Source organism: Oryctolagus cuniculus, chromosome 5 (assembly GCF_964237555.1).
Source record: "Oryctolagus cuniculus chromosome 5, mOryCun1.1, whole genome shotgun sequence".
Lineage (NCBI taxonomy): Eukaryota > Metazoa > Chordata > Mammalia > Lagomorpha > Leporidae > Oryctolagus > Oryctolagus cuniculus.
Window position 1 is genome coordinate 15394967 of NC_091436.1, and position 14948 is coordinate 15409914.

At 39.5% G+C, this 14948-nt stretch overlaps 1 protein-coding gene across 26 annotated transcripts in view; it reads left to right on the top strand.

Annotated features, from left to right (window-relative positions):
- Positions 1–14948, top strand: part of SYNE1 (spectrin repeat containing nuclear envelope protein 1) — a 551595-nt gene that overhangs the window by 191733 nt on the left and 344914 nt on the right. The gene's annotated exons all lie outside the window — the stretch shown is intronic.

Below are 14948 nucleotides of genomic sequence, written 5' to 3' on the forward strand. Positions count from 1 at the left end.
TTCTTTTGAAAAATGTCTACTGAGGTCCTTGGCCCATCTCTTAAGTGGGTTGTTTGTTTTGTTGTGGTGGAGTTTCTTGATCTCTTTGTAGATACTGGTTATTAATCCTTTATCAGTTGCATAGTTTCCAAATATTTTTTCCCCATTCTGTTGGTTGCCTCTTCACTTTCCTGACTGTTTCTTTTACAGTACACAAACTTCTCAATTTGACGTATTCTCAGTTGTTAATTTTGGCTTTGATTGCCTGTGCCTCCGGGTGTTATTTTCCAAGAAGTGCTTGCCTGTGCCTATATTTTAGAGTTTTTCCAATGTTCTCTAATAATTTGATGGTGTCAGGTCATAGATTTAGATCTTTAATCCATGTTGAGTGGATTTTTGTGTAAGGTGTAAGGTAGGGATCTTGCTTCATATTCTGCATGTGGAAATCCAGTTTTCCCAGCACCATTTGTTGAATAGACTGTCCTTGCTCCAGTATTTGGTTTTAGATCCTTGAACAAATATAAGTTGGCTATAGATGTTTGGATTGATTCTGGTGTTTCTATCCTGTTCCATTGGTCTATCCATCTGTTTCTGTACTAGTACCATGCTGTTTTGATTACAACTGCCCTGTAATATGTCTTGAAATCTGGTATTGTGATGCCTCCAGCTCTGTTTTTTGTATAAGATTGCTTTAGCTAATCGAGGCCTCCTGTGCCTCCATATGAATTTCAGCATCATGTTTTCCAGATCTGAGAATGCCTTTGGTATTTTCTTGGTATCACACTGAATCTATGAATTGCTTTTGGGAGAATGGACATTTTGATGATATTGATTCTTCCAATCCATGAGCATGGAAGATTTTTCCAGTTTTTGGTATCCTCTTCTATTTCTTTAAGATTTTGTAATTCTCATCGTAGAGATCTTTAACGTCCTTGGGTAAGTTTATTCCAAGGCATTAGATTATTTTGTAGCTATTGTGAATGGAATTGATTTTTCTCAGCTGTGGCATTGCCTGTGTATACAAAGGCTGTTGATTTTTGTGCATTGATTTTATATCCTGCTACTTTACCAAACTCTTCTATGATTTCCAATAGTCTTTCAGTGGAGTTCTTTGGACCCCCTAAATAAAGATTCATATCATCTGCAAAGAGGGATAGTTTGGCTTATTCCTTCCCAACTTGTATCCCTTTGATTTCTTTTTCTTGCCTAATGGCCTGGCTAAAACTTCCAGAAATATATTGAATAGCAGTGGTGAGAGTGGACCACTCTGGTTGTATTGGATCGCAGTAAGAATGCTTCCAAATATTCAACATGGACTATTATGCTGGCCACATGTTTGCCATAATTCGTCTTGTGTTGAGGAATGTTCCTTTTATACACAATTTTCTTAGTTTTCATCAACAAAGGGTGTTATTTTATCAAATGCTTTCTCTGCCTCTATTGAGATAATCATATGGTTTTACTTCTGTAGTTTGTTAATGTGGTGTATCACATTGATTGATTTGTGAATGTTGAACCATCCCTGCATATCAGGGATAAAACCCACTTGGTCTAGATTGATGATCTTTCTCATGTGTTGTTGGATTCTATTGGCTAAAATTTTATTGAGGATTTTTGCATCTATGTTCTTCAGGGAAATTGGTCTGAATTCTCTTTCTCGGCTACATCTTTTTTAGGTTTAGGAATTAAGGTGATGCTGGCTTTGGAAAAAATTTGGGAGGATTCCCATTCTTTCTATTGTTTTGAATAGTTTGAGAGTTATTGGAGTTAGTTCTTCTTTAAATGTCTGGTAGAATTCATCAGTGAATCCATCCAGTCCTGGGATTTACTTTGTTGGGAGGGCCTTTATTACTGATTCAATTTCTGTTAGGTTATGGGTCTGTTCAGGTTTTCTTTTTTTTTTTAAGGTTTATTTCTTTATTTGAAAATCAGTGTTACATAGAGAGAGGAGAGGCAGAGAGAGAGAGAGAGAGAGAGAGAGAGAGAGAGAGACTTCCTTCCAATGGTTCACTCCCTAATTGGTCAGGAGGCAGGTGCTTCTTCCAGATCTATGTGGATGCAGGGGCCCAAGGAATTGGGCCATCTTGTACTGCTTTCCCAGGTCATAGCAGAGAGCAGGATCAGAAGTGGAGCAGCCAGGACTCAAACCAGCACCCATATGGGATGCCACTGCTTCAGGGCAGAGTGTTAACCCGCTATACCACAGTGGCAGCCCTGGTTTATTTGTTTTCATGGTTCAATTTAGGTAGGTTGAATGGGTCCAGGATTCTATCCATTTCTGATAGATTTCCCAGTTTATGGCATACAACTCTTTGTAGTAATTTCTAATGACTCTTTTTATTTTTGAGGTATCTGTTGTTATATTCCCTTTTTTCACCTGTAATTTTATTGATTTGGGTCTTCTCTCTCCTTTTTTGGGTTAGTTGGGCCAATGGTGTGTCAGTTTTGTTTATTTTTTCAAAAAACTAGCTCTTCATTTTGCTGATCTTTTGTAATGCATTTTTGGTTTAAATTTTGGTGATTTCTTCTCTAATTTTAATTATTTCTTCTACTGGTTTTGGGTTTAGTTTGCTGGGTTTTTTTTCCCAGAGCCTTGAGGTGCATAGATAGTTCATTTATCTGGTGACTTTCCAGTTTCTTGATGTAGCACCAATTGCTATAAACTTTCCTCTTAACACTGCTTTTGCTGTATCCCACAAATTTTGGTATGTTGTTTGTCATCTTTGTTTCCCGAAATTTTTTGATTTGTCTTTTGATTACTTTTATGATCCACTGTTCATTCAGGAGCATGTTATCAGTCTCCATGTGTTTGCATATGTTCTAGAGATTCCTAAGTTGATGATTTCCAGCTTCATTCCATTGTAGTCTGAGAAGATTCATGGTATTATTTTGATATTTTTGAATCTGCTGAAGCTTGTTTTACAGCCTAGTATGTGGTAAATCCTAAAGAAAGTTCCATGCACTGCTGAGAAGAATGTGTATTCTGCAACTGTAGGATGAAAAGCTCTATATTTATCTGTTAGGCCCATTTGGTCTATAGTCTTGATTAAATCTAATTTCTTGAAATTTTTGTTGGTCTAGTTGATCAGTCCATTGCTGAAAGTGGAGTATTGAAGTCCCCCAATGCTATTGTATTGGAATCTATGTCTCCCTTTAAATCCCTTGGCATTTTTTTAGATAGCCAGTTTCCCTGTATTTAGGTGCATATACATTTATAATAGTAATATCTTCCTGTTGAATTAATCCCTTAATCATTATGTAGTGCCCTTTTTTGTCTCTTTAAAAGTTTTTGTGTTAACATCTGTTTTGTCTGGTATTAATATGGCTACACCAACACTTTTTTGGTTTCTATTAGCATGGAATATCTTTTTTCAAGCTGTCACTTTCAGTCTGCATGCACCTTTGTTGGAAAGATGTGTTTCTTGGAAGCAGCAAACAGATGAGTTTTGTTCCTTAACCCATTCAGCCAGTCTATGTCTTAACTGGAGAGTTGAAACCATTTACATTCAGTGTGACTATTGATAAGTAATGACTTTGCCTTGCCATTTTTCCAGATTTTCCTAATTTATACTTTGAACTTCTTTTGATCCTTTACTGAGAGACTTTCTTCCTTTACCTTCTTTCATTTTGATGACCGTGTTTCTGTGTGTAACACATCTTTAAGCACCTTTTGCAGGGCTGGATGAGTGGTGACAAATTCTTTCAATTTCTGTTTATTATGAAAGGTCTTTATTTCACCTTCATTCACAAATGAGAGCTTTGTAGTTTATAGTATTCTGGGATGACAGTTCATTTATCTTAGTACTTGTCTATATCTCTCCATTCTCTCCTAGCCTACAGGGTTTCTGATGAGAAGTCTGCTGTGAGTCTAATTGGAGATCCTCTGAAAGTAATCTGCAGTTTCTATCTTGCACATTTTAGTATTTTCTCTTTATGTTGCACTGTTGTGAGTTTGATTACAATGTATCGTGGTGAGGATCTTTTCTGGTAATGTCTACTGGGAGTTCTGTGTGCTTCCTGAACTTGGACTTTTCTTTCTCCAAACCTGGTAAGTTTTCTGCTATTATCTCACGAAAAAGGCCTTCTAATCCTTTCTCCCCATGCCTTCAGGAACTCCTAGAACCCAAATTTTTTATAGTGTCCTGTAGATTCCAAACAGTGTTTTTTAGATTTATAATTTCCTCTTGTCTTTGGTTTGGCTGTACACTTTTCTGTGTTCTGCCTTCTAAGTCCAATATTCTCTCTCTGCCTCACTGATTCTGTTTTTAATGTTCTACACTGCATTTTTAATTCTTTCTATTGACTTCTTCATTTTGATTTCTCTCTAATATCTCAATTTCATGTTCTATTTAATTCTTCAATTCATTTTGACTCCTCCTTAAGATTTCAATTTCATAAAAGATTTTTCTTTCATGTCCTGCATGGATTTCACAAGTTTGTGCGTTTACTTTTGATTACTGCTATGTAATCTTATGATCAATTTTTTTGAGTTCCATTTCCTGTATTTCTTGTATCTCATCATCTTCACAATCTAGTATTGCAGGGTTGTGTTCTTCTGGGAGTGTCATATTGTCTTCCTTATTCTTGTTTCTTGGATTGTTGCATTTGTTGTTTGGCATTTGTGGAGATATTCATTGGTGTCTTTTTTTTCCCTACTGTGGCAGCTTTTATCATTGTACTATGACTTTTCAGGTAAGAGGACTGTCTTCTTTCATTAAATCTCTAGAGGCTTGTAGTGGGTGTGGCCAGAGAGCTCTGTTCCGTTCTCCAGGGTTAAAGTCATGCCTAAGGTGACATACCCAGGTTTGCATGGTAAATCGTCTCTCTTTTTTTTTTAATCAGAAAGGAAATACATTCTGCTTAGCTGAGCTCTTCTCCTTGATGGGGACCAGTGCCTGAGTGCTAGCCCCAGTGGATATAATATTCATCTGCTCTGTCCCAAAGAACCACAAAGGATCTGTGTAGTCCTCAGTGTAAGTTCAGATTCCACAGCAATGTCTCTCACCAGGTAATCAGGAACCCCCAAGCTTGTGGTGTCTTCCACTGAGACTGCTCAAAGTCCCAGCCACACCGTGAGTTCTCCCACACACCCTCACTTTTTTTTTTTTTCACAGTCTCAGTTCAGAAGCTTCACACAATCACAAGCTCATAGCCCCCTGTTAGAATCAGAAGTCTCCACTCAGCTGATTTCTGGGTGCAGACAAGAGCTGGCACAGCTGTTACATATGTCCAAAATGAAGTCCGCTCTATTGGCTTGTACACCTTTGTAAAGTGATCAGACAGAAACGTGTCTGTACCATCCCCCCCCTTTTTTTTTTCCTCTTCTCTAGTTTGCCTGATACACTTTCCCCCACAGGGCTTCCAGCCTTGTTCCCTCTAGGCTCTTCCTGCCACTTTTTCACCAGTGGCTCAGGCTACTGCCGTCTCATCTCACCTCACTTTCCAGTGCTGGTGCATAGGCTCTTGGCTGCTGAAGTCCTGAGCCATGGCACCCACATGTAGGTCCACTGTGTCCTCTAATTTCAGTAGAGTTTCCTCTGCCATTTTTTCCCTCACTTTTTCCTGATACTACACTATCTCCACTTGTTTTATACTGTCTTCTCCTGGGCCAGAGCAGTAAGCTCCCTCACTACTCTGCCATCTAGTCCGTATCTTAATTACAACCTTTATGCCATCTACTTCCAGAGCTATTATTGATAAATAACAACTTTGTCCTGCCTTTTTTAAAAAAATATTACTGTTTGGGGGTTTCCTTTGTACTTTTATTAAGAGATTTTTCTGCTTTCACATTCTTTCATGATGATGACTATCTTGCTCTTTTTCTGTGGATAGCACATCCTTACATATCATTTGTAAGGCTGGTAAATTCTTCAGTTCCTGTTTGTTTTAGAACATCTCTATTTTACCTTCATTTATAAAGGAAAGCTTTGCTGGGTATAGTGTTCTGGGTTGACAGATTTTTGTTTCTTCTTTTAGGACCTGGACTATATATTTCCATTTTCTCCTAGCCCATAGGGTTTCTGGTGAGAAATAAGCTGTCCATCTAATTGGAGATTCTTTAAATAAAATCTGGAATTTCTCTCACGTACTTTTTAGGATCTTGAATTTCTTTACTAGTGAAAGTTTGACTATAATGTGTCATAATGAAGATCATTCCTGATCATGTCTATTAGGAGTTCTCTGTGCTTCTTTTACTTGTATGTCCCTATCTTTCTTCAAATTAGGGAAGTTTTCTGCTATTATTTCACTAAATCTGTCTTCTAATCTATCTATTTCTATTTCCATACCTTCAGGAACTCCTAAAACATGTATCTTGGATCATTTGATAGTATCTCATAAATCTCTAACATTATTTTCAGTTTCCCAATTTCTCCTTCTCCTCTTCCTCCTCCTCCTCCTTATTCTTAACTTTTCTGAAGATTTGTCTTATGGCTTGGGCATTCTTTCTTATGCTTTGGCAAATCTGTTGTTTAGGACTTTCACTGTATTTTTATTTGACATTGAGTTGACTTCTAATATTTCAGTTTGGTTTTTCTTCAGTGTCTATATCCTGGCATAATGTTTCATCTATGTCATATTTTGATTTATTTAATGCATGTATTGCTTCTCTGTGTTTTTGATTTATCCTGTGATCATTTCTTTGAATTCCTTTTCAGGCATTTCATCAATTTTCATATTCACATTCTAATATTGAAACATTGTTGTGTTCCTTTTGGCGAGTCATATTGCCTTCCTTGTTCATGCTTCTTATATTTCTATATTATTTTTAGGCATTTGTTTAAACATTTGTTGGTTTCCCCCCACACTTCCTGGGCAGCTCTTTTAAAAATGCCTCGATGGCTTATTGGAGTATCTGCTCCATCAGGGGATATAAAGGGGGTATACAATGGTTGGGGCCTAGAGCTCTGGCCAGTGCTGGAGAGTGGGGCAAGAGTCCAGGGTGAAGGCAAGTTGGTCATGGTGGGTCTCCTTTCTCATTAGTGTGGGGAGCAACCCGGACTAGACTAAGTTACTCGAATTAAGACTTATTCTATGCATCTGCTCTCCCACAATATGGCGCTGGGAGAGGAGAAAACAGCTTCTACCCAGCTGCCTCCAGTTCAACCAATAAACAGCAGGACCTGCTCCTGATTGGAGGAGAGCAGCGTACTCAGCGTGTGGGCAGCCGAGTTGGGATTGGCAGAGGAGGACTATAAAGGAGGAGAGAGACAACATGCACCAGGAACATCTAAGGGGAACATCTAAGGGGAACACCTGTGCAGCCCCCGAGAGAGCCGGCCGGCGGTGTGCCGCTCCCCCGCGGAAGTGGGGAATGTGGCAGGGGGAACCGCCCTTCCACGGAGGTGGAAGGGATGGTAGCCAACCCGGGAAGGACCAGCAGCCAACCCGGGAAGGGTCGGTAGCCAACCCGGGAAGAACCAGCAGCAAACCCGGGGAGGGCCGAGCAGACAGAAGAACAGAGCAGGGTCCTGTGTCGTTCCCCCACGAAGACGGGGAGCGACATAATGGTGCCGTGACTCGGATATGAAGCCTAGGCAGGGTTTAGTGTCGTTCCTCCGCGAAGAGGGGGAGCGACAATTAGTAGGTGGGGAGGGTATGATGGCATTGACTGGCATGGTCATAGCATCATCTTCTCTCTTCCAAGGTGATCCAACTACCCAGGGTGAGCTCACAGTGCTTAGGCTCCTCACCCACTAGGTGCATGAACTTTACAAACCATCTGTGTGCTCCTCAATGTAAGCACAGAACCTTGAGCCATTGATGCTAGATACAGTGATAATCTATGGACTCGACCTGCAAGGCCCACATTGTCAGGTTGGTGAGGTGATGGCATTCTTTAACAAGAAACACCAGAGACAATTTTGGTGAACATGTCCGTTTATTAACAATTAGGCACAAGCTCTTATGGGGCAGGCAAAGAGAGTAACTAGTTCAGGGTGGCAACACTAATTCTATAGGATAAAGCCAATAGTAGTGGCTCTATGCTTCCCTAATCAGCTTGAAGATCACATAACCTATGTAGCCTTCCAGATGGTGTCATGGGTCTGGGCCATACCCTGAAGCTGTTTACCTAATTGACAATTACAAGGCCCTCAACAGGAAGTGGGAGTGGGAGAAATGTGCCTGGGACTCCTACTGCCTGCCAGCACTCAGGTCATGGGTGGGTCTCAGCATGCTGAGCCCCCATCCAGGGTCTTTCCCAGGAGGCATGGTGTGCTATGCCCTCTTAATCTCCTGCATGGGCTAGACAGACCGTCTCCCAGCCAGGCACAGGATCACCCACAATTATCCAAAGACTCCGCCACAACCTTTCACACACCCTATTGCACAGAGTTCCCAAAGTAGCAGAATACAGGTCTCCCATAGTCACAAGAAGCATGGGCTCTACTCTCAACCCATCCATGAAAGAACCATGGCATTCCCAGAGCCATGTGCCTAATGGATAGAGGTTGTTTGTTGTTGCAGCTTGGAAAGTCAAGTGTGGGTTCCTTGAGAGAGTAAGGAGAAGGGAACCCCCCATGGACCCAAGGGGGGTCCTGCCCCTCAGCAACCCTCTATACCAGACTCAAAGTCAGCGGGGGCTGCAGATTTATCTTTCCAATAAAATTACCCAGTTACACATGTACTGCAGCAGCCTCTACTTGCCTTCTTAATATGGTATTTCCTCCATGCTGGTTGCCATTGCCTTGCTCCTAGAAAATTGTGTCCTAGCCAGCCACTGGCTCTGAGAGTCAATGGCAGTGCCCAGCTCACTGCTGGATGATTGTACTGTTCCCACTGCTCCACAGTGACTCCTTTCTTTTTTAGAATTTCTGCTGCAAACTTCTTTCCAACTATACCCTGCAGTGCAATTCCTCCCCTTTACTTTTGTTATCTTTCTGATCAGATTCAGCACATCTTTTCTCTATTCAGCCATATTGTATCTCTGATTCAATTCTGATTCTTATCAGAATTCAAAAGTTAGAATGCTTGTTTCTTCATACTTCATACCTTTTAAGACATACACAGGATAATTTTTATAAGGATTTTTGTTTATTTGAGAGGTAGATTTACAAACAGGGAGGGAGAGAGAGATCCATCAGCTGGTTCATTCCCCAAATGGCTACAGTGGCTGGAGCTAATCCTTTCTGAAGTCAGGAGTTTCTTCTGGATCTCCAACATGGGTGCAGAGGCCCATGCACTTGAGCCATCTCCCTTCCCCACTTTACCAGGCCATAAGCAGAGAGATGGATCAGAAGAAGAGCAACCAAGACATGAACTAGTACCAATTTGGGATGCTGGTGCTACAGGCAGAGGCTTAACCTGCTATGCCACAGTGCCAGCCCCAATGTAGGATAATTTTTATCATAATACATAGGTGGTATTTGCAAATAAGATTCAGATAATTTTATAAGCATATTCATTGAGCTCCTGGGTGTTCTGCTAATGATTTATTGTTTTAAAAAATACAGTGTTAGAATATGTTTATTCTACAAATCAAAGTACACCTGTGTTGTCTTTCTGCGTTTCAGGTACTCCAATGTTTAGTCATCTAGACAGATGACAGTGAACATAACACTGAGATTTTAGCCATGTATCAGCCTGAACATTTGCCACAAGGGCAATAAGATAAATATTATTAACCTTTCTGGCAGGAGTAAATTGTAGGTGGAGAGAGGTTAAATGACTTGCCCAAGGTAACATAGATTCTAGACTTCCTTAAGGGTTAAACTTAAAATGTTTCCAAAAGTATTACATATAATAAATGTAGAGTGACTGCATTGATTATTACCTTGGCAAAATAAGGTGTTCAACTTTAAGAAATCATGAGAGTAGACAAGATTTCTTACCTGCTACCCACCTTTATTGTAGTTATGAGCCCTGCCTAGATCACCTCCCCTACTTCAAGATTTTATTTCCAGAATGATAATGCATGCTATAGTATTATATGTATTATATATAGTATTATAGAATTATTCTTCAGCGACCCAGAGATAATCCTCCCAACATCATAATCCTCAGTTCCTTGATTTCCTCTCACCCTGCAATTCTGTCCTACCCCTATCTAGCCACTCACTCCACAGCCATCGCCTAGAATTGCCATCACCAGTTAATTGAAACCTCTCCACACTTCTTGATCAAGCATCTCCTTCTCTAATCAAACAAGTCCCCATTTCTTCTGTGCCCTAAAATCTGTCAATCTGGCTATCTCCATTTTTACCCTTTGTTCTCTTTAAATTCAGTACTCATAAATGTCACCCCTTATGTACACATTCAGTTGCCTTGTGCATGCCTCACTTTGTCATACTCCCCTGGTAAAAACACAATGCTGGTTGAAGCCAATTCTTTGCCTGGTTCATGCCCACGCACATGCAGCTGACTCTGGCTAGAGAACAGCACACCCCAGGCACAGTGACTAACCCAAGTGGGCCCTTCATGCTGCCTGGCACGGACAAGACCTTTCCAAGCTCTTTTGCTAGCACAACTGCTTCAGCCCTTGTCTCCTTAAGCCTTCTACACACTCCTCCCCATCCTCACTCTTAGCTGATGACATTACTTCCTAATTCTCTGAGAAAATAGAAGCAATCAGAAAAGAATTTCCGCAAACTCCCACGACCACATCCACCCACATCCTTGCATCTGTGCCCGGGTACTCCATCTTCACTGCTGCTACTCTGAGTGAACCATCTGTGCTCCAAGCTGTGGCCAGCCCCTCCACGTGTGCCTTAGATGGCATCCTCCTCCCTTCTCCAGAACACCATTCCTATTGTTCCTCTCCTTATTTTTGTTCTCTTTCTCCCTCTGTTGATTTTCTTCATCCACATACAAATATGCTATTTTTATTTTTTATTTATATAAATGGAAGAAATTTCACGTATGTCATTATACAGTTTAAGCAGCATGATACTTCCCGTCCTGCCCTCCCTCCTTCCCTCCTTCCCTCCTTCGCTTCCACCCACCCTTTTTCCTCTTTCATTATTTTTCGTTTAATTTTTACAATGACATTCTTTCAATTTACTTTATAATCACAAGCTTAACCTTCCACTAAATAAAGAATTCAACAAGCAGTAAATGGGAAAACCATGGTTCCACAGGAGTATAGACAAAGGGTATAAACAATAATCAAATCTCAGACTGTCAATTTCACTCATATATAACAATCTGTTCATTAACTCTACCTCCTTTTCTAGCCACTGCCCATCCCCCCCCCTTTGTTTTGCAGCAAAGTTCTTCGCAAGAAACATCTATGTTCAAAATCATCTTCTCTCAGTCTTCCTAGGACTGTTCTAATCACACACTTCCCTTGCTGTTCTACCCATGCGGAATTCACCAGGGTTTGCCTCATTCCTCACCCAGTGGCCAATGCTCAGTCCTCATCTTACCTCTTCCATTCGCAGTGTTTCATGCACTTATTCCTTCATCCTCAGAATGCTCTCATCAGTCTATTTCCTGGTTTTCTTCCCACATTATGATCATTGTCATGAATTCCTCACTTTGTGACATTAATATCTGTTTTGAGAAAAATGGTATATATGTTTATATAAAAGATAAAATGAGAAAAATTTAAATACTTTCGTGTACATGCATACATTTTAAAACAATTGTTATTAATATAAAGAACAGATTTAATGTACTTCATAGGTACATCTAAAAAGATAACAGTACTTCAGTTAATAAGAAAGAAATGCTTAAAGGGAGAGAAAGTCACAACAGTTAAGATGTTGATAAATTCTAAAGAAAACTGTAAAAATGATAGTCATTTTTAGCCCTTATTTAGACTCTCGTGGAACTGTGATCTTCCTAGTTTTTACTTGCTGAATATTATGATTAGTGGTGAATTAAGCCTGTTAGTATACAGTGGATTAAAATTTTATCTTTGCAAAAACTGATGAAGAGAGGAAAGGGAGAGGAGAGGTGGTTCAGGGTGGAAGGTGTGGAAGGAAGGAATTATTGTTGTCTTCTTGGAGCTTACCTTTGGAATGCATGGAACCTGTTCTCTTTATATTAATAAAGAGTAAATACATATATAAATATAAAGAAATGTGCCAGTAAAAAAAAAAACTGCAAATAGAAAATGGAGAAAATGAGTTTTAAGAAGTAACTTTAGAAAATTACTTTTGTAATTTCAAATGGAGGGAACAATAAGTACTTTTCTGGTTTTCTTGATATTTCAATGAATATTGTGCATGCTTAGTGTGCAAATTAGTGTTTTGGGCCAGAAGACAAAATTCCATGTCCTTCTATTACTTGTCACCTCCTGGCCACCCCTTTTGAAGTTACAACTTCCTAAAACTTCCCTTTACCCTTTCCTATTTACATTTCTTTTTTTTTAGAATTTATCAATATCTCAAATGTTATGTCTTTTTTCCTCTAACCATTTTTTATTTTTTATTTTGATACATATTTATTTCACATACACATATTATTTTTCTCTTGAAAAAAACACAAAATGAGAAATTTATAACAATGATCATAATGAAGGAAGGGAGGGTATCTTTTCATGTACATGGTATGATTGATTCAGTGGTGCCATATTTATAACTATGCCAAATGATATGACATCCATACATATATTCTCTATGTTGACTTGAACGCTAGAAGAACACTTGTCTTTCTGGCTGTGGCTTATTTCACTTAGCATTTGATCTCCAGTTCCATAAATTTTATTGCAAATGTAAGGATTTCATTTTTTACTATGGCTGAGTAGTCCATCATGTATATATATCACATCAGTTGATGGGCATCTAGGTTGATTCCATGTCATTGCTATTGTGAATTGAGCTGCTATAAACATGAATCTCTTTCATATGCTGATTTAATTTCCTTTGGTTATATTCCCAGGAGTGGGATAGCTGATGGTAGATCTATTTTTAGTTTTCTGAGGAATCTCCATACTGCTTTCCATAATGGTTGTACTCGTTCGCTGCCAACAGTGTATCAGGATACCTTTTTCTTTCTTTCTTTCTTTCTTTTTTCTTTTTTTTATTTATTTATTTTTTTGACAGAGTGGATAGAGAGAGAGAAAGGTCTTCCTTTTGCCGTTGGTTCATCCTCCAATGGCCACCGCGGCCGGCGCGCTGCAGCCGGCGCACCGCGCTGATCTGATGGCAGGAGCCAGGTACTTCTCCTGGTCTCCCATGGGGTGCAGGGCCTAAGCACTTGGGCCATCCTCCACTGCACTCCCTGGCCACAGCAGAGAGCTGGCCTGGAAGAGGGGCAACCGGGACAGAATCCGGCGCCCCGACCGGGACTAGAACCCGGAGTGCCAGCACTGCTAGGTGGAGGATTAGCCTAGTGAGCCGCAGCACAGGCCTTAAACACCTTTTTTCATCCATCCTCCCTCACCCCACCCTGTGGGGAAATGGTAGTGTTTTAAGACTCAACTCAAAGACACTAGGGTTGACATTCCATCTGCAGGAAATGTATAAATATTTCCACAGAACAAGATGGCTTTTTCAGTTGTTATTGTTCACAGGTTCACGAACCAGTTTTGGGACACATCTCATAGAATGAAGGACAAAAAAGACTTCTCTTACTTCCTATGTCCCCAACGAAGTGAATGAAAATCGTGTAACAATGTATGCTTCTTCTATAAGGAGAGATCCTTTCTGAGGCAGCTGTAGATATTGTTTTGTCATACGTGTGAAAGTGTTCATTTTGATATCACATGAAGACTTTTTCAATGTAGTAGACATTTAAAACTGTCAGATGTAACAAAGACAAAGAATTAGCCGTGGTGGCAACTCCAGGTTCATCCTTTAGTCCCCTGAGGGAGTTTCCACCAGGACCAACAATATAAGAATATGTCTGGATCAAATAAAGGAGGTAAAGGGTGACAAAATTACTCATCACTAATAGCTGTCTCAAGAACAGAACTTTGTCCTCTGTGAGCAGCTCTTGGCTACCAGGGCACCAGTGACTTGTGAATACGTATGCTGTAACCTACAGACTGAAAGCAAGGCAAAACATGCTCATAGCAGAAGACATCAGGACAGAAGCTTGGTTCTGAGGTTGTCAGTGGTATTGTCACTTATGCACAAAAATACACATGGGCCTTAACGTTTTAACTTACAATGAAGTCCTTCCATTTGTGCCTTCTGTCAAACGTGTGTGTTTTGCTTTTAGGCTGTTTTCCCTTCTGTTTTATCAAATTCAATGCATCCCAATTTGAGAGAAACAATATTTTAATTTATTATTTTCTTGGACTAATATGTCTTTTCATTGAGTGACATACTGTCAAGCATTTATTTTTGCAACAAGGAAGCAAACCAAGCTCTAGAAACTATGGTATATTCTTTTCACTTCACTCTTCATCTGTGTGAGAAATTGGGAAGCTGAGATACAGCTAATTCCAAAAGATCATAGAAATACAGATCATGAAAAAAACTGTGCAGGGATTTCAATTTTTTGCACCAAAATCAACTTTCAATTCTATTTTTTCACAAACCATTTGAAATATACTTACATATCTTTATATAAATAATATTCGAGTGTGAAAAATGTTCCAAGCAAATCCAGAAAGATCCAAATTAACCTGAATATACCAAACCTGTATAATTCCATATAATTGCTAAAGAATGTTTATTAACCTCACCTTTGATCTTCCCACTGTGCTATAAGTGAGATATTCTTCGCAATTGTTCGAAATTTTCCAGCCAAAAAAAATTAACAAAACCTGTTGAAATGTAACAGACACACCTTAGGAAGCAAGCAAATATCTCCTTATAATAGCCTGGAAGAATTTAAAATAAGAAAACAACTGAGAGTGTAATTTTTTGCAATTAAAGGGTTAAGTTTGTAGTGCTTAGCTTTCAGCCTTTAAATACCAACATATCCAAAATCGAGGAAGGAGAAAAATGCTGAAATCATTCTGTATAGCAGGAATTATGTTTTCCTTTGAATCATATGCCTTTAAAATGTCTGAATGTATTGCTATGAAAGTGTCGTGTATTCAAAGATGCCATAATTATTAGATGTGGTTCTCACAT